The sequence below is a fragment of the Erythrolamprus reginae genome, chromosome 3 (assembly GCF_031021105.1).
Source record: "Erythrolamprus reginae isolate rEryReg1 chromosome 3, rEryReg1.hap1, whole genome shotgun sequence".
Lineage (NCBI taxonomy): Eukaryota > Metazoa > Chordata > Lepidosauria > Squamata > Dipsadidae > Erythrolamprus > Erythrolamprus reginae.
In genome coordinates, this window is record NC_091952.1 from 234,183,379 (window position 1) to 234,206,480 (window position 23,102).

Consider the following 23,102-nt stretch of genomic DNA (forward strand, 5'->3'; position numbering starts at 1 on the left):
AACCCCCCATCCCGGACACCCCGGGCACCCCAGCCACCACCGGCCCGAGCGCCGCCGCCGCGCCAGGCACCGGCACCCCCGCCAACGGGGCCGGTGGCGACCAGACTTGCCCGCATGCGCCCGCCTGGGGGCCCCCAAAGCTAACCCCGTTCCCCAGCCACGTCGGGGGAAAACCCGCACCAGCCAAGGGGAGAAATGAAGAAGGTGTATTGTGTGGTGCAACCTCACCTGCCCCGTACGGGGTTGAAGACATCCAAGGGGCCCCACCACCGCGGGGCCCGGAAAAGCCGTCAAGTGCCCGGACTGGGCCGCCTGCCCGGTATGGGCCCTCTGCCCGGTATGGGCCCTCTGCCCAGCCTGGGCTGCCAATGGCGCTCCTCCCAACGCCGCTGGTACCTGCTCGAGGGCCCCCCAAGGGCCCGAGCCGCTCCGCCACTGCTCGAGCTCATCGAGCCTCTCCAACACCCTAGCCCAAGAAAGGGCAGGAGAAACATCAGAGTGAGGGGCTGTAGGTAAAGGACCCACCGCCCCCTCCGCAGGCACCACCCCAGGGGCCCCTTCCATACTTGCCCGAGCCCGGGCAGAAGGCCTAAGGGCAATCCTGGGGCGCGTAACCGCAGGCTGGGCCACAGGGGCCCTGGCTTGCCTCTTCTTTGGGGCCATGCCACCTTTGTAAAACAATAGAAATGAAGAAAAAACCCCTTTTTCCCCAAAAAACCCCTGCAGCAAGGCCCAAACCTTACCAGGAAAAATCACCCTGGGGGATTAAAACAATAGAACCCCCCCTGGAGCAGCAACAGGGCCCCTTACCCCAGGAACCCCTGTGGACCCCAAGGCCAAGAACCCCCTGAACCCTGGGCAAGGCCCAACCAGACCCCCCTCCCAGCCGGGAGTGAATCACCACTCCCCCTCGGGCCCGAGGGGGACGAGGACACCAGCGCTGCCGCTCAGAAGCTGCTCCGGAGTCCAAGGGCACCGCTGGGCCTTGAAGAAAGGCCTCTTCGCTGGATCCAAAATGGCGGCCGCAACACGAGGCCACCACAAAATGGCTGCCAGGAGCAAAACTCAAATGAGTGTCTGCTCCAGCTGCCGGTCCCAGCGAAAAGGCTTGGCCCAGGGCCTGCAGGCCCTTAAATAGGGCTTGCAAGCCCCGCCCCTGACCAGCAGCAACGTCAGGCCTCGTAGGCCTGATTTTCGGCCGAAATCTCATCTCGCGAGATTTCGGCCGAAAAACAAGATGGCGGCCGCCATGAGGGAGTCCGGTGTCTGCCCGGTCCCTCCGGCAAATGCTGCCGGCCGGTAAGTCGACCGGTGCTATTTATTTATTTATTTTATTTTTATTTATTAGATTTGTATGCCGCCCCTCTCCGAAGACTCGGGGCGGCTCACAACAGTAATAAAAACAATATAATAGTGGAACAAATCTAATATTAAAAAACATATAACACCCTATCATTATTTTAAAAAACCAAACAGCACATTCATACCAAACATAAAACAAAGTATAAAAAAGCCTGGGGGAAAGGTGTCTCAACTCCTCCATGCCTGGTGGTATAAGTGAGTCTTGAGTAGTTTACGAAAGACAGGGAGGGTGGGGGCAGTTCTAATCTCCAGGGGGAGGATTCCAGAGGGCCGGGGCCACTACAGAGAAGGCTCTTCCCCTGGGGCCCGCCAATATTGCTGAACAAATAGGTACTAGTTATGATGGAGAACCGAAGGCCATCTTCTGTCAGTCCAAAGAAGAGAAACCAATGCAGATTGAAGTGATCCTTTAATTGGCAGATAGACTGGGAATCTGGAAAAGCAATCTCGGTATAAGCTAAAAACATTTGATTAAGTAATCCTTGCTCATCTGTGTAAATGTATCACTGGCCACTGTGAACCAGCCTTTCAGTAGGTTATCAATCCTTTTTTATTCTTAGAGTGAAATTTCTGAAAGGTAGTTGAATTAGAAACTGAATTCGCAATATCCCTGTTAATATATGGCCAATATAAAACTTCCTTAGTCTGACATTTCCGTTTTTCCTATCACTATGACCCTCATGAATCCTTTGAGTCATATCAGTCTTTAAGGTAGCAGGGAGAAATAATCAGTGTCCTTTAAAATAAAACATCATCAATTACAAAAAGGTCTGGCCCTAATTGGAAGTCTGGAACTCAATCAATAATAGCTTTCATAGCTGTAGGCAGTACAGCATCTAGCTAAATAAACTTATTCCACAGCCTCTCTTGGCCAATGCCATTTTCATGCACAGTGCTATTATGAAAATCTAAGAAAGTAATTATAGCTGTTACAGGTCCATATCAGGGGTGAAATGTTACCAGTTCGGGTGTACTGGTAGTAGTGGGTGTCGGTGGTTTGGAGAACCAGTAGTGGCCGCAGTGCGAGGCTCCACCAACTCACCCGGATGCTAAGATTTTTTAAACACTCTGTGCACGGACAAACCTTCTTTGTGAAAAAGTGTGCAAGTTTGGGGTGAAATAGTGTGTAAAGCCTGCGCTTCCAAACCAGTAGGAAAGCTACCGGTCCATATCCTTTTGTCCAAAGTCAAACCAATGTTCTCCAAAGCCCCTTTTCTTTGCAATTTTGGGTTTGTTGGACTTAGCACAGCCTTGACTTTTATCAAGGACTCCATGACTTGGCCAAAATCTTGCTTCAGTGACTTTAAGTCAGTGAGGAGGTCTTCAAAAGCATCACCACTTGTTGACTTTGATTAAATTTAAATCTCACATGTCCCATTTGTTTTTGATATACAGAACTTTGGAAATTTTTAAAATGATTTCTATTCTTAAATAAATTCCATACCTTTTAAAAATATCATTGTTTCCTTGCCCAACTACACCGAGGAAAATTATTGCTACAGATAGTTCTTGTCTTAGTATATATTCTCTTAGGGAATACTGTATATTCATTTAGTGATCATTTAAAATTATAATGACATTAAAATAAGTGACAAAAGTCTTTGCACTTTTGATCATCAAAGCATCTGCAGGATAACATGGTCAAAATTTGTGTGCTTGGCAACAAACATGCATTTGTGATGATTGCAATGTCGCAGAGTCTGATGGTCATTATGTCAACTCAGAGCCCTGACACATTATTTGCAACCTTTCCATCAGGCTCCCAATTTGTAAAGTCAATAGGGAAAATGGATTTGCTTAACAATTGTGGTGAAAAAGTTCATAAAATCAGGCACAACTCACTTAACAATTGCCTTGCTTGATAACAGAAATTTTAGTTACAATTATAGTCATAAGTTAAGGACTACCTGTTTTGACCTAGGCTTTCCCAAACTTCACCGACTCCTTGTCATGATAAAACTCTTTTATTTAGGTTGAAAAGAATTCCTCTCCAGACAAACAGTCTTTAATGAGCTCTCACAACAACTTTATCAGGCTTGGAGAATTGCCAGGCTGATATCTTCCACATGCCATGCTGTAGCAACAATTACTTGTCAAGAAGTCAGGAACAGATCTTCACCCTCAAGAATTGAACTAACCAAAAAAACAAATTGTTTCCTGCATAAGCCCACTCCCCTTTCGCTCCTCTTTTATTTACTATGGTTTTTTAGCTGTCCTTTTCTTCTGGCAACTATGCGCATGAGCACACTCCAGCTCATGCGCATAGGCTCCAGCTGTTCCTCTGCCTCACTGATGTCTAGCTCCGGAGGCAGCTGATTACTGCCAGATGGCCTTGGCCCCCTCTCTGCCTCTGAAGCAGAACTTTTGTCCGAACCTTCCCCAGCCTTCAGGACTGGCCCAACCTGCTGACTTTCTGAATCTGGTGCCAATTCTGCTGACCACAACACTACCTGTATTCAGCGGTGGGCAGCGGCCAGCAGGTAGGACGGGATGGAACGCAGCTCCAGCTGATCGGCGTCTGTCACTTCCTGGATTACTGGTCTCGGCTTGGCTCTCCTTTCCCCCCCTGCTGCTGCTGTGTCTGAGCTCCCTGCTTTTTTCCTCTTTCCTCCTTCCTGGCCTTGGACGAGCTTCCCTCTCTCCTGCCTGGCTCCCTCTAGCCTCATGTGGCTACTTCCCGCCTGAGGTGCAAGCAGAAGGCATGGGTGGCAGTGGCGTGGCAGCATTTATGCTTCTGGCAGCACCCGTTCACTTAGCTACCCAGCCTGAGATCGGGGGGTGACCCAGGAAGGAGAGCATGAGAAACGCGAAGCAAATTGTCACCCCAGCGAGTGACACTGGTAAGGTTGTAAGTCGAAGACTTAACAGTTCACTTGAACGATGACGATCGTTCAAGCCACTCCCACCTAATCACATGGCCAGAAGCCACTCTTAACCAGTCACATGACCATTAAGCCATGCCCACAAAATAAGCCACACCCACAGTGTGGCAGTAAAAAATTTAGCTGCCCATTACTGCCTGTATCTTCTTTACTTGCATAACCTGTGGCTAGCAAAGAAATATCAACACCCCTCTTAAACTTTTTTCAGGATTCAGCACTATTGCTTGAGAATTGCACTATTTTAGGAGTTTTTAGATAATCTTCTCTTACCCTGTGACCTTTAAAAAATTCTGAAAGTCCCCATACTGCTTGCTATTTGTTAAAATATACAATTTATTGGCAATTTTAGCATAAGGTGTGGGTTTCAAGAAAGGCTTTTGAAAAGCACATATTCCCTGGTTGTGAAGATTTCCAGGCTGAAATACTGACAAGCTAGCTACTTTAACAAGCATGGTTGGGTTTTGTCACCTCGTTCTGATGTGTGTTTGTATAACATACCCATTGAGAATCTTCTTCTTTCAAGCATTTCATCAGAATGCTCAATTGACAACATCCTACGTTTTCCTAAACGAAGAATCTAACCTATTAATGATTCTTTCCGGTAAATATGGCTCCATTAGGATAAAATGTGTTGAATAAAATTCCCCAGAGTATTACTACTGAATGAAGACAGCATGCCAATTCCAGTGGAGATTGGTTTAAAAAAAAACCCACAAAAACACAGTTATAATAGATATAGGGTAGCTCATCAGAAAGAAGCATCAAAGCAAAGCAAGGCCCCAGAGATTTGTAAACAAATTCCATTTTATGTTGAAGAAATAAAGCTATCACCACTTTTCAAGCAGCTGCATAATGCATTTTAAAAATATGGTCCATATTTCAAAGTGAAAACAAACATTGCAAAGTGCCAACAGCTATCCATTCAATTTTCCTGGATAAAAAAGAAAGAAAGAAAAACATGACATACAGGATATTGTACTTGTTGAGCTAAATTAAGTGGTGTACTTACAAGCTGTCCTTCCAAAATAAAGTCAAATCCATATTTTACTGGCAAAATTAACCCATCAACAAGTCTCCACAGGCAGTTATAGACATTTTGATGTTCAGAAATTTCAGTGCTCATTTAATTCACATCCAGGACCACCCAAAAAGTCTCATGTTTGAGCTGGGAAAAAAAAGCCCCTTGCTTGATGTAAGTGGTATATTTAGTGTTGTTCTTTTTACCAACTGCCTTGGGTTTCTTCCTTGTCTTCCTTTCACAGAGTAGAAGTACATGTGTTTGGTTACAGTCTGCATCCATAACAACTAGATTTTCAGAGCCATGGAAGACTTTCAAAATCATGCAGAGTAGTGATGGGCGAACCCAACGGTGTTCGGATTTGGCAAGTTCGGCCGAATTTTACGCAAAATTCGGCCGAACCTGAACTGAACCCAAACGGGGAATACCTCCCATGAAGAGATTCCGGGGGCGGAGCTTTGATGTCACTGGCAGGTTGCTAAGAATGCCAAGGTGATCACTTCCTGGATTCCATGGAATCCAGGAAGTGATCACCTTGGTGTCCTTAGCAACCTGCCGGTGACGTCAAAGCTCCGAACACCAAACACGACCCTGAACTTTGCCCAAACTTTGGGAAAATTTCGTGTTCGTGTTCAGCATACCGAACACCGCAAAATTCGGTAAGGACTCAAATTGTGCGGGTTCAGTTCGCCATCACTAATGCAGAGTAATTATTGAGTAAATGTGTTGTTACATCTCCTAATGAGATGCTTGGAAGATTCCCTCAGAACAGCCTCTATAGGTTCAGAACAGGGGTGAAATGCTCATGGTTTGGCCCATTTCAGGCGTACTGGTAGCAGTGGATGCCGGTGGTTCAGAGAAGTGATAGCGGTAGAAGTGCAAGGCTCCACCCACCCGCACGGATGTTACCATTTGTGCATGTGCAAATCATTCTGTGCATGTGCAGAGGGTGAAAAAGCACACACTTCCAAACCAGTAGGGAAGGTAAGTAGATTTCACAGCTGGTTCAGAGTTATCTGTAGGGAAGATTCTAAAACAACTCAAAATGATGACTTGGATGGTTACTTCCTTAATTCCTTTTTTCCTTGCAAATCCCACTGGATAAGTCTATGGAGATTCTCAGTAATCTAGGTATAGTTATTCCAAAGGTATTTTTTTTCCAAAAGGCATCTAGACTTTCTTTGTTTTTCCTTGAAGACATTTTGTTCGTCATCCAAGGAGCTTCTTCAGTTCTTATTAGTGGTTAAGAAAGGAAGGATTTATATTCTCTGCAGTCAGTCAGTTGTTAGCTATCTCTCTGTCTCTGTCTCTCTCTGTCTCTCTGTCTGTCTCTCTGTCTCTGTCTCTGTCTCTGTCTCTCTCTGACAGTTATTTAGCCACTTAGAAATTTATCAGTGCCAGTAATCAGGTTCACCTGAATTATAACCACTCCTTTGCACTATTCAACCCTTAGATTTTCCGCCATTTAGTCGGAACTGAAGAAGCTTCTTGTATGAGAATCTAAATGTCCTCAAGGAAAAACTAAGCCCAGTTGCCTTTTGGGGAAAAAAATCTTTGTAGAAGGTGGCTGACAGAGTAATTAGTAGCTATGGTTATATATGCATGACATGCTATGGATCTTATAGTAATATGTCAGTGGTTAGAGTCTTGGTGAATTTATTCTCCAGCATGATCTGCTGCCCATATCATCTATTTCAATCTTCTTAATGGAAGAGCCCTGTCCTTGTTTAGAGGTGGGTGTAAATTCACAAGCATGTGACAGCCTCATAAATATACAGCCATTTGACAAAGGGGCAAAGATAATAAAATGGTATACTGGGGAAGCCACCTGCAGAGGAACAAATGGATAGTTGAAAAAACAGTGAGTCATGCAATGGACACATGGATTTAGAGTCATTCAGAAGAAAGCAATTTGAAGCAGATATTTTGTTATTGTTGTAGTAGTTGTTTCCAGAACATTATTTTGGTTTAACATTTGTACATATATTTTTTAATTTTTCAAACTTTAGCCAGTTTTTTGTGTGTGTTTGTTTACCTCATAAAGTATAATTTACAGATCATTCTATTGGCATGTAATTTGTAGTTCCACATTTTGTATTTTCTCTATCTTATCAGATAAAATTTGTTCCATATCAGTCATTTTTCCATTAGTATCCTTTAGGAATAGTTCCATCCTTAAAAACAGATATCATTACTATCAGTACTGATACTGTAGTTATTAACTTTTGGCTCAATTCTTCAAAGAGCTCCAATGTCCAATGTTATAACTTTTTCTTTCCTTTTCTAGGCCCAGTATTAACTTCCATGAGACTTTCTGCTTTCTTTCTTCTGGTTTAAAAAGTCAAAAGACTACTCCAAGATCTGAAGATGTAGAGGGACCTGGCCCATAGAATTGCCAAGGGTTGGACAAGACTGAATGGATAACACCACATCACTTCCTTTTTTCTGCTTAAAATTTTACATTCCACTAGTGTCCAGTTTCTAAATCTATCAGGTATAATTTGTTATGCTTGCATTTGCCATAATAATCACCTTCAGTTCATCATCAACTCCCCCAGAGATTAGTACTGCCCCCACCCTCCTTGTCTTTCGCAAATTACTTAAGACCCACCTTTATCGCCAGGCATGGGGGAACTGAGACACCTCCCCAGGCTTTTACATTTTATGTATGGTATGCGTGTGTTTTAAAATGATGGATTTTTAAACTGTTTTTTAATATTAGATTTGTTTTCCATTGTAACATTGTTATTATTGTTGTTGTGAACCGCCCCGAGTCTTCGGAGAGGGGACGCATACAAATCTAATAAATTATTATTATTATTATTATTAATATTATTTATTATTATTATCATCATCATCATCATCATCATACCTCTCACAGAAATCCATTGCCACTTAGCTTTATAGGGTTGTTGTGATTTACTTCATATGTTCCCATGGAAGAAAAGTAGGGCATTCGATGTGGAAAACTAATCTTGTAAAAGAAAACATATTTTGTTCCTTTTCTAAAACCTTGATGTATTCTTTGTAACACACTTCATTGCTTGCAATCAATAGTGACAAGGGACAAGAACCTGCTTCTGTTGTCTGGCTGTTAAGAATGATAAAGGAGTTGGCAAAATAGGCTTTGATTTACAGATATTGGTAAGTTCATACATGCTTCTTGGAAATATTCTATATAAAACACAAGAATTTTAAAAGACATCAATAAAATGTTGAACAGAATGAACTTTGTTGTATGTTGGTACAAAGCTTTGTACAGCTGTAATTTATACATACTTATTATATTATATGTATATATATATATAAGCATCAATTGTGATTGGACATACAAGGAATTTGTCTTGGTGCATATGCTCTCAGCGTACATAAAAGAAAAAGATACATTTGTCAAGAATCATGTGGTACAACACTTAATGATTGTCATAAGGGTCAAATAAGCAATGAAGAAACAATCAATATTAATTAAAATCTTAGGATACAAGCAACAAGTTACAGTCATACAGTCCTAAGTGGGAGGAAAAGGATGATAGGAATGGTGAGAAAAAACTAGTAGAAATAAAAGTGCAGACTTAGTAAAACAGTGTTGAGGGAATTATTTATTTAGTAGAGTGATGGTGTTCGGGAAAAAATGTTCTTGTGTCTAGTTGTCTTGGTGTGCAGTGCTCTGTAGTGACGTTTTGAGGGTAGGAGTTGAAACAATTTATGTCCAGGATGTGATGGGTCAGTAAATATTTTCACAGACCTCTTTTTGACTTGTGCAGTATACAGGTCCTCAATGGAAGGCAGGTTGGCAGCAATTGTTTTTTCTGCAGTTGTCATTATCCTGTGAAGTCTGTATCGGTCTTGTTGGGTTGCAGCACCAAACCAGACAGTTAGTTAAGTGATGTTAATGATATTATACATCTTGGCACAAATAATCTGTCCGCAAAAGATGTACTTTCTGTACAGAATGACTTCCAGAGCTTGGGGTAAGAACTTAGTAGTATATGTTAAAATATGGTAGTGAAAGTCTTAGAGCATATACAGAGTGTAACTTAATTCAACTTTCATTAATTGCTGCTGAGAGAAACTCCATTGTGACCTAATGTGCTACCTGCATAGATAAAATGAGGAAAAAGAGAGATAAAATATATAAAAGGAAGTAAAATGTATATTTGAAAAGTATGGAATATATGGATTTGAATGACAGGAGGTGTAAATATTATGTATGGAGCATTCTTAAATTTGAATATGTAAAGAATAGACATGTAAATAGTAGTTAAATGAGCACAGTTATTTAGAAAATATGGAAACTTGTTAAATGGGAAAAATACAATAAAAACCTTTTAAAAAAGAAAAATATTTATAATTTTCCCCCAACCCCAGGGATCCTTCAGTCTGTTGTACTAGTTCTGCTATAAGACAAAAGGGATATACATCAAATTAATAAGTAATAGACCAACACTTCTGAACTCATTTCATGGTGACCTCTAAATGGACAGTCATCGCTGCTTACCTGCCCATTTTAGAACATTTTAGTTTGGACAGAGATATATATTTCACTCTGATTTATAACTTTTGACTTCGACTCGACACTTTCCTCTGTTCTTAGGCAGGTAAAATGTGAGATGCAGAAATGATGGCAAGGAGCTGCATCAGCAAGTTGGAATCACATCTGCCACTTTATGTTCTATGTTTTAGTGAATCTTTTTTTTTTTTTGGTAATTCCAATTCAGTTTTCTTTTCTAAAAAATACCAGCATTTTTGACTCCCCTTCCAGGTTGCTAATTTATTGTCTCTTTCTACTTCCCCTGTATAGTAGAATTGCAGACTTTTAAATTGCATTTCAAAGCATCATCTGGTTTCAATTTCAAAGGGTATAAAGGATCTGATCTGTTAGGATTGTGCCCAAAACAGTTGGGCTGGCAATACATAAACTGAACTATGCCTGATTAGCTCAGGTGTTGCTATCTGCCACAAGAGGGAGCTAGAGTTCATAGCTTATTTCTCTGAGGCACCCTCTTTGTTTCTTCTTGATCTAAGCTACTCACTGTTTATGGCTATTTACTGTAAGGTGTGCTTTGCAATGTCTTCATATTGTAGTCATGTGTTTAGGTTTAATATTTTTGTTTACTGATTATGACAAAGACAACTGGTAAGAAAGAGAGACTATGTACTTGGTAATACAGTACTTGGATTGTTATTCTGACTTATTATGTGTGTGGCTTTAGACTGTTTATCTGAATATGTTTCTCAAAGTAAACTTTAATTCAGGTTAGTATATCTGTGTGTGGCTGAGTAGTCATTCACAACTAATCTCAATCTAAATGTTTCTGTGTGTGCACAACCTTGGTAAACAAGGGTTACTCTGCTCATACATTAACACAACCAACTTACAATTTTGAGCTATGCTGTGAATAGCTATGATTTCTGCCAAGTAATTAGGAAAAGACTCTGCAACCTTACAGAAACCATTGAACCATTGGCCCGTGTCCCATCATTACCTTTCCCAAAGAAACATGCTATTTTAACAGTCTTTTAGATATAACAATAAAACTTTACACCAATTTGAACATCCAGTGAAACTAACTCAAATCAGATTACATAAAAAGTGTGCTTAACACTGGGATTAATACCAGACAAACAATTATTTATTTATTTATTTAGTTAGTTAGTTAGTTAGTTAGTTAGTTAGTTAGTTAGTTAGTTAGTCCAATACATAATACACATCGAAGAGAATAGATATGTAGTAATATAACTAAAGAAATGAATAGAAGAAAAGATATAAAAGTATAGGTGAACAAATTTGAAAGGAAGAAAAGATAAATGAGATAAGGAGAGACAATTGGACAGGGGACGGAAGGCACACTGGTGCACTTACGCACACCCCTTACTGACCTCTAAGGAACCTGGAGAGGTCAATTGTGGATAGTCTAAGGGAAAAATGTTGGGGGTTAGGGGTTGACACTATTGAGGTAATGACTTCCATGCTTTGACAACTCGGTTGCTGAAGTCATATTTTTTACAATTAGGTTTGGAGCGGTTAATATTAAGTTTGAATCTGTTGTGTGCTCTTGTGTTGTTGCGATTGAAGCTGAAGTAATCATTGACAGGTAGAACGTTGCAGCATATGATCTTGTAGGCAATACTTAGATCATGTTTTAGGCATCGTAGTTCTAAGCTTTCAAGACCATTATGCAGAAAATCATAAGAAAACAATACCTCTCCCCAACACTGTCAGGGCAAGCCACTGGATATAAACAGAGAACAAACCCCACTCTCTTCTAGCACTGAAAATGTTATCTACCCTGTTTCCCCGAAAATAAGTCACCCCCGAAAGTAAGACATAGGAGAGGTTTCATAGAATTGCCTAATATAAGGCATTCCCTGAAAGTAAGATGTTGGAGACGTTTCATTTTGCAGCATTCCCAAACAGAACATATATAAGACTGCTGTCCATAAATTGTATCCCAAAACGCTGCATCAATCACATTTAAAACACATCCAACATGGTAGTAGTACATAATGGTGCGGTAGTAGTAAGAAATTCTTGATAGGATTCACAGTTTGTCTGGTTATGCTGGTTTGTGATGACAACTACTATACAGTATATAATAAATGTTCTTTTTTTTTTGTTCAGTAATAAATGTGAATTCTTCATTAAAAAAAATAAGACATTCCCTGAAAATAAGACGTAGCACATCTTTGGGAGCAAAAATTCATATAAAACACTGTCTTATTTTCAGAGAAACAGGGTAGTTGGGTAATGAAATGTGCAGTGGTGACTCTCAAATTTTTTTGCAGCTGGTTCTGTGGAAATGGCTTGGTGGGTATAACTTGGCTTGGTGGGCATGACAAGTGAGGTTACTGAAAAATCCCCCATTTCCTTCCGTTCAGCTGGGAGCCAGGAGGCAGAGAATAGATGGGGGCAGGGCCATTTATCATTTTTCCAAACTACTCAAAATTTCCACTACCAGTTCTCCAGAATTGGTCAGAACCTGCTGAAACCCACCTCTGAACATGTGTAAGAAAACAGCCAAAGTGTTGGTTATGACCTATAAAGCCCTTCATGGCATCGGACCAGAATATCTCCGGGACCGCCTTCTGCCACACGAATCCCAGCGACTGGTTAGGTCCCACAGAGTTGGCCTTCTCCGGGTCCCATCGACTAAGCAATGTCGTTTGGCGGGACCCAGGAGAAGAGCCTTCTCTGTGGTGTCCCCGGCCCTCTGGAACCAGCTCCCCCCAGATATCAGAGTTGCCCCCACCCTCCTTGCCTTTTGCAAGCTCCTTAAAACCCACCTCTGTCGTCAGGCATGGGGGAATTGAAATTTCCCTTTCCCCTAGGCTTATAGAATTTATACATGGTATGCTTGTATGTATGAGTGGTTCTTTAAATTGGGTTTTTTTAGATTGTTTTAGTATTAGATTTGTTTACATTGTCTTTTTACATAGTTGTTAGCCGCCCCGATTTTCAGAGAGGGGTGGCATACAAATCTAATAAATACAAACACAAATACAAATACAAACTGAAAAGCAGAACTCTGAAGATTAACTCTGCAGATCTGGGCATTCTGAGCATATGCTCTTTTCTTATCCTTAATCAGGAAAGGCATAGTAATGATATGACATGCAATAAAAGTGGTGAAACACTGTGTTGATGAAGATTATATGTCAGTGAATCATTTCTGATTCTTGGTGGTCTCATAGACAGATTTTTCTCCAGGATGATTTCTTCTGCCTCTTATTCTTTCTCAGTCTCTTTTTACATTCATCGTTGGGAAGTCTTTAACATATTTCTACAGTTTTTCTGGTTCCCTATCAATTAGGTTTGGGATTTAAAGTGATTCCTGACGTTCTCCTTAAAATATGTTCAGCTTGGTATCCTAATCTCATTTATTTCTTTGACTATGTCACAAAGGTGTTGGATGAAGGTGGTGCCGTGGATGTTGCCTATCTGGACTTCAGCAAAACCTTTGATATGGTTCCACATAAAGAGCTGATAGATAAATTAGTGAAGATTGTACTTAATCCCTGGATAGTTCAGTGGATTTCAAGCTGGCTGAAGCATAGACATCAGAGAGTTATTGTTAATGGCGAGTATTCTGAGCAGAGACAGGTTACAAGCGGTGTGCCACAAGGGTCTGTTCTGGGTCCTATTCTTTTTAATATGTTTGTGAGTGACATAGGGGAAGGTTTGGTAGGGAAGGTTTGCCTATTTGCCGATGACTCTAAAGTGTGCAATAGGGTTGATATTCCTGGAGGGGTCTGTAATATGGTAAGTGATTTAGCTTTACTAGATAAATGGTCAAAGCATTGGAAACTGCAGTTTAATGTTTCCAAATGTAAAATAATGCACTTGGGGAAAAGGAATCCTCAATCTGAGTATTGTATTGGCAGTTCTGTGTTAGCAAAAACTTCAGAAGAGAAGGATTTAGGGGTAGTGATTTCTGACAGTCTCAAAATGGGTGAAAAGTGCAGTCAAGCAGTAGGGAAAGCAAGTAGGATGCTTGCCTGCATAGCTAGAGGTATAACAAGCAGGAAGATGGAGATTATGATCCTGCTATATAAAGTGCTGGTGAGACCACATTTGGAATCCTGTGTTCAGTTCTGGAGACCTCACCTACAAAAAGATATTGACAAAATTGAACGGGTCCAAAGACGGGCTACAAGAATGGTGGAAGATCTTAAGCATAAAACGTATCAGGAAAAACTTAATGAACTTAATGAACTCAATCTGTATAGTCTGGATGACAGAAGGAAAAGGGGGGACATGATTGAAACGTTTAAATATGTTAAAGAGTTAAATAAGGTCAGGAGGGAAGTGTTTTTAATAGGAAAGTGAACACAAGAACAAGGGGACACAATCTGAAGTTAGTTGGGGGAAAGATCAAAAGCAACATGAGAAAATATTATTTTACTGAAAGAGTAGTAGATCCTTGGAACAAACTTCCAGCAGAGGTGGTTGGTAAATCCACAGTAACTGGATTTAAACATGCCTGGGATAAACATATATCCATCCTAAGATAAAACACAGGAAATAGTATAAGGGCAGACTAGATGGACCATGAGGTCTTTTTATGCCATCAGACTTCTATGTTTCTATATTTCTATGGTATCCTGAAAGCTGTTTGGGTTTATACTTCTGCTTTAGCTGGATTTGGAACTTGCATGTTAACCTTCACATCTTTAGTGTTATAGCTAAGCTTTTCTATGTCTTTGTATCAATAAAATTTTCAGTTTTATTTCAGTTTCATTTCTGTGTGTAATGTGCCAGTTTCATTACTGGGTGATGTCAATGTGTATAGACATTGTTTTGGTTGTGGGAAGATTGTGTTAGCAAAGAAGAAGTAATTGAATTGACAGAAATTGATTCTCTTGTTTCATTTCAGTTTCCTAGACTATTCTTAGACAATTTGTTTGCAACTTTGTCTTTCCGATCTTCCATCACAAGCAGCACATCTTGCTTGAATGTTCTGTCAGTTTCAGATTGAAGTTCACCATAAGACCTGTCAATCTTCTCTTCTACATCAGCGGTTGGAGCAGAAAGTTGGATAAAATGTTATATTAAAGGCACAGAGTTTAAGTCTCCCTCGGCAGTAACCACTCTTCATCTGAATCTCTTCCAGAAGGCAGATTACTTATTTATTAAAAAAATATATTTGCCACCCAATTAGAGCAGAATGGTGGCCTAGAGGTGAATACTTTTGTGTCCCCCTCAGAGGGTTCAATCCTGGGTGGTGGCAGATGTTCTGTATCAGAGAAAATATCTGCTGCAAATTCAACATAGGTGTCAGGAAAGTATTACTATTACTATTACTATTACTATTACTATTACTATTACTATTACTATTACTATTACTATTACTATTACTATTACTATTACTATTACTATTACTATTACTATTACTATTACCATTACCATTACCATTACCATTACTATTACTATTATCATTATTATTTATTGGATTATTTATTTATTGGATTTGTATGGTGCCCCTCTCCGTAGACTCGGGGTGGCTAACAACAATGATAAAAACAACATGTAATAATCCAATACTAAAACAACTAAAAAACCCTTATTATAAAACCAAACATACACGCAAACATACCATGCATAAATTGTAAGGCCTAGGGGGAAGGAATATCTCAGTTTCCCCATGCCTGACGGCAGAGGTGGGTTTTAAGAAGTTTACGAAAGGCGGGGAAGGTGGGGGCAATTCTAATCTCTGGGGGCAGCTGGTTCCAGAGGGCTGGGGCCGCCACAGAGAAGGCTCTTTCCCTGGGTCCCACCAAACGACATTGTTTAGTTGACGGGACTCGGAGAAGGCCCACTCTGTGGGACCTAACTGGTTGCTGGGATTCGTGCAGCAGAAGGCGGTCCCAGAGATAATCTTGTCCGGTGCCATGAAGGGCTTTATAGGTCATAACCAACACTTTGAATTGTGACCAGAAACTGATAGGCAACTAGTTCAGACTGCGGAGTGTTGGTGTATCTGTCCAGTGAATGCTCAGCTCCATTCATTCTAAATAAAGGGATTAAAGTGTTGTAAAAAAAAAATTGCCACTCAACTCCAGCAGACTCTGGGAAGCATACAAATTAGACAAAACACAAAATAGCTAAAAATATTCAATTAAAGGGAAAGTCTAGACCAGTGATGGCGAACATATGTCACGGGTGCCACAGGTGGCACACGGAGCCATATATGCTGGCACACGAGCCATTGCCCTAGGCTAGCTCCAACATGAATGTGTATGCCAGACAGCTGATTTTTTGCTTACACAGAGGCTCTGGGAGGGTGTTTTGGCTTCCAAAGAGCCTCCGGGGAGATGGCTGAGGATGTTTTTACCCCCCTGGCTCTAGGGAAGTCTTTGAAGCCTGGGGAAAGCAAAGCATGAGCCTACTGGGCCCACCAGAAGTTGGGAAACAGGTTTCTGGTCTCCGGAGGGTCTCTGGGGGACAGGGGAAGCTGTTTTTGCCCTCCCCAGGGCGGCTCACAAAATACAGTACAGAAAACAATACATATACAATTCTAATAGTTAAAACTCTAATCTAAAATCCCATTATATTAAAAAGCAGTCAATTTACTCAACCATATCTACACATAGCATTTAATAGTGAGAGAAAAGGAGGCAAGATCTAGCTGTTGTGAAAGGTGAGGAAGGTGGGGGCAGTACGAATCTCTGGAGGGAGCTGATTCCAGAGGGCTGGGGCCACCACAGAGAAGGCTCTTCCCCTAGCCCCCGCCAGACGACATTGTCTGGTCGACGGGACCTGGAGAAGGCCAACTCTGTCCAACCGAAATGACCGCTGGGATTTGTGCAGCAGAAGGCGGTCCCGTAAGTAATCTATTTATTTATTTATTTATTTATTTTGTCCAATACACAATGAGAGTTTTAATGGGTATATATTAGTGGGTATAAAATACATGATGAAGGTTATAGAGGAGATACTCATAGTAAAATATATCAAAGAAAGAATAGAAAAGAAGATATAGAAATAGAACATATCAATGAAAGAATATAAGAAGAGATATAGGAATAGAAGAAAGGTATAGGAGATATAGGAGAACAATAGGACAGGGGATAGAAGGCACTCTAGTGCACTTGTACTCGCCCCTTACTGATCTCTTAGGAATCTGGATAGGTCAACCGTGGATAATCTAAGGGTAAAGTTTTGGGGGTTTGGGGATGACACTATGGAGTCCGTAATGAGTTCCACGCTTCGACAACTCGGTTACTGAAGTAATATTTTTTACAGTCAAGTTTGGAGCAATTAATATTAAGTTTAAATCCGTTGTGTGCTCTTGTGTTGTTGTGGTTGAAGCTGAAAGTAGCCACCGACAGGCAGGACGTTGCAGCGTATGATCTTATGGGCAATACTTAGATCTTGTTTAAAGCGTCTTAGTTCTAAGCTTTCTAGGCCCAGGATTCAGAATCTGGTCCAATGCCACGTAGGGCTCATGACAAATATTTCAAAAGTTCAAGGAATATCTCAAAAATCCTTAGGACAGTCTTCTTCCTTCTCCTCCTGTAGCATTAAAAGGAAAAGGAAGATGGAGAGAAGGAAGGCTAGTACCATGGTGAAAACGTTACCCACAAAATTTGTGCTGACGTGACATTTGAACTCAGATTTCTCCAAGCTTCTACTCTTAGTATGATCATGCAATAGTAGCACTGTATCTCAACTTGTTCAAAATACAAAGGGATACATTTTTAGACAAAATTTATATTATTATTTATTTATTAATCAGGATTTATAAGCCTCTTTGACACAAAAAATAGAGAATTTACCAATAAGCTTTGCAGCATTTGCAGCATTCAACTGCAGCTATGTAAACATTTTATTTCACTAATACTTTTTTGCATTTCTGTGTGAGCTACTCAGCCTCTGATTCATCAAACTATTCCCTAGCATGAACTTGTCCCTCCTCCAGGAAATGTAGCATAAATAGATGACCACAGGACCTTAACTAATGGGAATGAGATTTAATTTAGGAGTATGAGTATGAGCGCAAGTTATTTCAGAATGAAACATTGCTTCATTTCAAGGATTAAAGAAATAATAATGGGTATAAATCACCAGACCGTCAGCTATTTTCTTTTTGCTTTACTCCTCCTATTTACTTTTTGCCTTCTTTTTCATTAGAAGGAATAAAGTTTGCTAGATGTTACATATAGCTAATACTTTCCCCTACAATTAGCTCTAGGAATGGTGGTGGAATTTCACACATGAAAATCAGAACCAGGATTTTGGGCTAATTATCTCTAAAATTCTGAACAAAGAATTCCTTGGCAGTGATGAATCAAAATTAATTAGAACTGGAGAGATAATTACAATAATTTTATCGATGCGTTTTGAAGCTAAATGAACACATTGGTAAGCTGCTAAGAGCTGTCAGGCCCTGGTCAAACAGACCATTCACAAAGGAGCAGGACAGTGGTCTACATTCATTAGAAGCGTCTGGGAATCCACAATTGCCAAAAAGCTGGTTCGTTAGTAAAATGTCCTGGTGTTCATATGACCATTAAGAACAAAATGGCTTTTTAATGCAATTAAAGTGTACAAAATCTACTGTATGATAGCCATTATCCTACCAGATGGAGACTTGGCTATTCCCAGAATGTAGGCTTGTATTCTGTCCATGTATCCAGATATCTTCTCTTTATGCTTAAAAATAATAAATAAGAAGTAATTATTGGGAGATATGATCTCTTACGAAGAGAGATTGAGAGAACTGGGCATGGACAGCCTAGAAAAAAGAAGGTCTATAGGGGACATGATAGCAGTTTACAGATATTTGAGGGGTTGCCACGGTGAGGAGGGGGTCTCTTTATTCCCCAGGGCACCAGAGGGCCGGACGAGGAACAATGGTTGGAAGCTGACCAAGGAGAGATTCAACCTGGAAATAAGGAAGAACTTCCTGACGGTCAGAGCGATCAACCAATGGAACTGCCTGCCAGGGGAGGTGGTGAACTCCCCAACTCTGGACACCTTCAAGAGGAGATTGGACTTCCATTTGGCTGGGGTGCTGTAGGGTTTCCTGCTCAGGCAGGGGGTTGGACTCGATGACCTAACGGTCCCTTTCAACTCTATTAATAAAATAAATAAAAAAATAAAATCTTTGCAATTCTCCATATAAATGGGCTTCTGTAAAAGCAACAATCAGAATATAGCGTTTTCTTGAAACTTGCATTCCTCTAAATATTGTGCTCTATTTCCTGGCTTCAAAAGATAAACCAGAATGTATTTATAAAGGCAAATGGAATGAAATGAGAATGCATTTGGTGCTTAATATCTTGAGAAAAAGTCCATTACATAATTATATTTAAATTTGAGTTTTCATGCAGATTGTTTTTAGGAAAAAATGGCACATTAAGATGAAAGAGACTAACAGATAGCTCACCATCCAAATACTAAAGGCCCACCAGACTAACATATGCACAACATTGGAAAAACGAAGACATTCCGACAAATCTAACCATCATTAGTAAAATTATGGAATGTGCCAAACTAACAAAATTAACAATGGAAATTCAGAACAAAAATGATTCAGAGTTCTACAAGGCCTGGGAGAAATGGTTGAGATGGCTATCCAACTCTAAAGATGACAAAGTGAAAAATAACCAAAATTGCTTAATATGAACTAAAATAAAGATATGTATAACCAAAAATCGGATCAAAAATAACTCAATCCCTGTCTGAGTTCAATCCATTTGATAACTATTAGAAATCTACTAATATTACAACCTATGATTAAATTTTACCAAGAAAAACAATAAATATGATCCATCTAAGTCATCACAACCCAAACGCCTGCTTGCTTGCAGGTACTACCTCTCATCTTGCTATCTCCCTCTTCTTTCTCTTTTCTCTCTTTTTTTCCTCCCTTTCCTCCCTTTCTATCCTTTCTTTTCCCACATTATCAAATATTACAGCTATAAGATATTTAAATAAGAACTCTGAATACGAAATATTTACATATGGACAACTACCCGAAATGTATATACAATAATATATATAAGCTGTGATATAACAATATTGTTTACCCCACTCCCCTCTTACTTTTCTTTTCTGTACTCCCATCCCCCTTTCCCCCTGTTTTATTCCTTTTTGTATAAATTAATAAAGTATATTTTTAATTAAAAAAAAGATAAAAGAGACTAATCGATAGTGGATTGCACCATCTACAATGAAAAAGAGGGAACTCAAAAAATATTCCTCAGTTATTTAAGTTAGACAAAAGAATCCTGTGTTCTGACAATGAGAACTCTTTAAGATATTCTTCTAAAAATGGAAGGAATTGTTTACCAAAGAGAATGATTAAAAATAAGTAGACAAAGCTGACAGAAAGGCACATTTTTCTTTTCTGAAGAGGACTATTCTGCAAGTAAGAACTCAAATGTTGACAGAATGTAATAATTATAAGTTGATATTAAACAGCAAGTTCTTTAAGGAGCATGTGTTTTCAAGCTGTGCTTCTTAGGCTGAATGTTCAGAAATGGGCAATTGGCTCACGAAAGAGTAAGAAAACCATCAATATATTCTGTGGTGAGGGAAAGCGCCTGTTTGTACTTAATTTTCAGGAGAACCCTTTCTTCTGTTTAGATGAAATATGGTCCTTCAGGCATTTGCCACCATCACCCAATGAAGGACATGCAATCTGGAACTGTATAATATTCTTTCCTGAAAGTGCATATTACCATAGAAGATATATGGCCAATATCAGTAAAAACCATCCTGTTAAGAGCAGCTAGTGCTAAAAAGAGATTATTTTAGTAGCTCCTAAAAGCTCTCCTGAACTGGAGATAAGGATCTGCCAGAGTTTCCATTACACATTTAATAATACATTTCAAAAAGTTATAAATTATTCTCTTTAAGCAGCTATAACTCATTGGGCTAAAACTTTTGTAACTTTTCTCTGCCAGAAAGTTGACAAGTACATTTACCACCAGCTATAAAACAGAATGAAGGATCATTGGACAGCAGGAATAATCATTTTGGGCTGGTGAAAATGTTTGACACTTTAAGAACATGCTTGTAGGAGCTCCCACGAAATGACCTCTATGGCAAGGTGCCCTTTTAGAAACCATCTGCACTGAGAATATGCCAGGCTTTGAGTTCAATCCTAAGCAAAGATAGCTATTTCTCTCTCTGAGGACAATGAAAATATATCTGCTGAACAAAACTCCGTATTAGCGACTGGAAGGGCATCCGGCCAGTAAACATTCAGCACCATTCAGTTGACCAGACTCCACCCCACAAGGATTTATGGGGGTCATTTAAAAAAAAAAGATGATATATGGTATATTGGTCTTGGGCTTTTGCAAATAAAGATGGCAGTAACTTGTCAGTTTTGCATGTATTGATTGGTTTACACTTAACAAATACATAAATAATGGATAGGTGGAGTAATAAGTAAATAAATAAAACAAGATTCTGAGGGAATAAATAAATGTTAAAAAAATATTTATTTATTTATTTATTTATTTATTTATTTATAAAAACTAACTAACTAACTAAATAAATAAATAAATAAAAAACAAGATTCTGAGGGAAGTTGTGCTAATGGGACATAATGGCGCCATCATGGCACAGTGGTTAGAGTGCAGTACTGCAGGCTGCTTCTGCTGAATTCAACTGCCAGCAGTTTAGCAGATCAAATCTCACCAGGCTCAAGGTTGACTCAGCCTTCCATCCTTCCGAGGTGGGTAAAATGGGAACCCAGATTGTTGAGGGCAATATATGCTGATTCTGTAAACCACTTAGAGAGGGATTTAAAGCACTGTGAAGCCGTATATAATTCTAAATGCTATCGTTATAACATTTATTGGATGTAGCTTTTTAAAGTATCGGAACTTTCTGTCATTTTCATTTATTTATTCTGAACTGGAAAGCCAATGGATTATGCTAGAATATACTACAGTATCCTTACAAATTAAGCTTGGTAAAGTTGTACAATTCAACAAGTTTTTTTTATTTACTGATGGGTTTCTATAGCTGCCCAGCTTAACAATTTATTCTGGATGGTGTACATGATTAAAAAAATTAAAAATAGAATAGAATAGATTAGAATAGAATAGAATTTTTATTGGCCAAGTGTGATTGGACACACAAGGAATTTGTCTTGGTGCATATGCTCTCAGCATACATAAAATAAAATATACATTTGTCAATCATGTGGTACAACACTTAATGATTGTCATAGGGGTCAAATAAGCAATGAAGAAGCAATATTAATAAAAATCTTAGGATATAAGCAACAAGTTACAGTCATAACTTGGAAGGAAATGGGTGATAGGAATGATGAGAAAAACTAGTAGAATAGAAGTGCAGATTTAGTAGAAAGTCTGACAGTGTTGAGGGAATTATTTGTTTAGTAGAGTGATGGCGTTCAGAAAAAAACTGTTCTTGTGTCTTGTTTCATTAAAAATAATGAAAAGGTAAGATAGAAATATTTCAATAAAGTCCTACCGTTACATCACGATACTCTTTCATCTTCATTGAAGAATTCAGAATGGATGGCCCTGTAAATCAAGTGAGCGAATAAAGAAATAAATAGATATTGGGTGATGAATATAATTGTTACTTCTCTTTTTTCACAATATTTTCTCAGCCCCAAGGAAAAGGCTTATAAAGAAAGCAAAAGAGGCTATTGAAAAAAGAAGAAGAAGTAAGGTATACCTGGAGTCATGGAGATAAAAAGACTGAGCAGAAAAAGAGATATTTCTTTTCTCTACACCCAAATCTCTTTGCTATTAAAAATGGACTTATTACTCTGACACCTTGCTGATAAATTCTGCATACTGAAATCTTAGAAAGGGTTTCTCGGGGAAACTCCATCATGTTAAATGAGATCAATGAGAAGAAAGGAGAAAGGTCATTATGCTGGAAGAATGCTTTCTCCAGAAAAATTAACCTGGGACCTACCTTGATGCTTTTTCAATGCTAGGCCAATAATTTATTTGCCCTGAACTTTTCATAAATGTTTATAACTTTGTATATAAGACCTTTTTTTTTTTGGCTTGAACATGAAACCTTAAAATAATCAAGACATCATAAACTAATTCTTTTGCTTATTCAGCATTGGTCACAGACAGCTTTTCATATTAAAAGAATCCATTAATCACAGCAGTGCTGATGCTACTACTCTAAAGTGCTTATTGGGGTCTGCTTACAACACTGTTGCTGGATCTTAGCAACTTTAAGCTGTGTAGACTTCAGCTCCCAGAATTCCCCCAAAAGCTTGAGTCTTCTTGCCTGGGGAATTCTGGGAACTGAAGTCTACACATCTTAAAGTTGCTAAGGTTGAGAATCACAGGATTACAGTTTTCCAAGCTAAATAAAGGGAAATGCT